Source organism: Colobus angolensis, unplaced genomic scaffold (genome assembly GCF_000951035.1).
Source record: "Colobus angolensis palliatus isolate OR3802 unplaced genomic scaffold, Cang.pa_1.0 Scaffold510, whole genome shotgun sequence".
Lineage (NCBI taxonomy): Eukaryota > Metazoa > Chordata > Mammalia > Primates > Cercopithecidae > Colobus > Colobus angolensis.
The window spans coordinates 114,338-116,216 of NW_012118600.1; the positions used below are offsets into that span (position 1 = coordinate 114,338).

Consider the following 1,879-nt stretch of genomic DNA (forward strand, 5'->3'; position numbering starts at 1 on the left):
TGGGTTTTTGGTCTTAGCAGCTGTGGCAGTGGGAGCTCCATCAACTGAGATGAGCAAGTTGATAGCAGGTGTAATATCCACTGAGGCTATCAGGAGGTTTGTTGTGGCCATTCTGAGTGGAAAAAAACATAAATTGCTTTTGCTTTGCTCTCCCCCACAACAATCAACACAGAGTACTTCTGTGACTAGATATGTCACAGATGGTTTTCCTCATACACCAAGTAGTTCTCCAGTGGACATCAGATCCCACAGGTGAAGTCTCAGTCCCATGGGACTGTCCGCCAACCCCTTTCGATGCCAATCACAAGCCCCAGGATTTTTTTTTTTTTTTTTTTTAACCTATCTTTTGACTGACTTGCTATAAATCAGGTTCCCATGACCCCTTCCTCGACTTCCATTAAATTGCTAGAGCCAGTCACAAAACCTCAGGAGACGCTTTAATTTGCCAGTTTATTTTAAAGAATATTTATTACAAAGTTTACAGATGAAGAGATGCATAAGGGGAAGGGACCCAGAGCTCTTATGATCTTCAGGCACACCACCATCCAGGAACTTCCATGTGTTTGGCTATTTGGAAGCTCCCTAAACCCTGTCTTTATGGGGTCTTATCAAGGCTTTGTTACATAGGCATGATTAATTAAATCATTGGCCAATGCTGATCAGCTTAACCCTTGGCCCCCTCTCCCCTTTCTGGAGATTGCGGTGGGGGCTGAATTTTCCAGACCTCGAATCCCGACATAGTCTTTTCCCTGACCAGTCTCCATCCTGAAGTTATCTAGGGGTTACCAACTATCATTCAACTCATTACCATTGAAACTCACTTACATTTGAGAATTTCGTGAATTTTAGGAGTTGCATGCCAGAAAAGGAGATGACCAGATACATACTTCACAATATCACAGCCATGTTAAGATTCTAAAATGTATTAGATGCTACTTAGTGGAGCTATCAAATGGGCAGCTGGACACATAGATGGAAATATCTGGGGAAGGGTTGATACTGGAGGTATCTAATATATGGTGACTACTGTGTGGACCGAGATGATTGAGTCATGGCTCACATTTGGAAGGCACAACCTTCAGATTATGTTGATGACACTATTGGACAGGAAGTGGGGATTGGGTTTCCTGCTTGTGTACCTGGTGATAGTATTGCATTTCAGAAACACAGGTGAGGGAGGTAAATGGCCATGAAGGGAGGGTATATCTGTTTCTTCTTCTTCTTTTTTTTTTTTGAAAGAGTTTTGCTCTGTTGCCCAGACTAGAGTGCAGTGGTGCGATCTCGGCTCACTGCAACCACTGCCTCCCGGGTTCAAATGATTCTCCTGCCTCAGCCTCCCAAGTAGCTGGGATTATAGTCGCCTGCCACCACATCTGGCTAATTTTTGCATTTTTAGTAGAGACGGGGTTTCACCATCTTGGCCAGACTGGAAAGGGAGGATATATCTGACAGCCTAGTTTGGCAAGTGACATAATGCTTCCAAGGAATGAATAGACTTGAGATGCTCGCCGACGCATAGGAGTAGCTGAGGGAAGATGACACTCAGGCCGGAGCTTGTGTTTATTGGCTACTTTGTGGCCTCACCAAGATTTTGAGATGGCCTGGGGTGTTTCATTCAGCCTGGTACCAGATGTGGAGGCAAATATGGTCACCTTGTGAGAGTCACTATGCCCGAGATTGATGACCAATGGTTCTGGGCTTTGAATGGGGTTAGGTGGACAGAAGAAAGTCATAGGTGCCGGGCATAGTGGCTCACACCTGTAATCCCAGCACTTTGGGAGGCCAAGGTGGGCAGATAACGTGAGGTCGGGGGTTCAAGATCAGCATCGCCAACGTGGTGAAACCCCATCTCTACTAAAAATACAAAAAAAGTTGCTGA

The 1,879-nt window shown here is 45.1% G+C and overlaps 1 protein-coding gene across 3 annotated transcripts in view; it reads left to right on the plus strand.

Moving 5' to 3' along the window:
- ZNF586 (zinc finger protein 586) overlaps window positions 1-1,879 on the plus strand; it is a 10,554-nt gene that overhangs the window by 2,525 nt on the left and 6,150 nt on the right. The gene's annotated exons all lie outside the window — the stretch shown is intronic.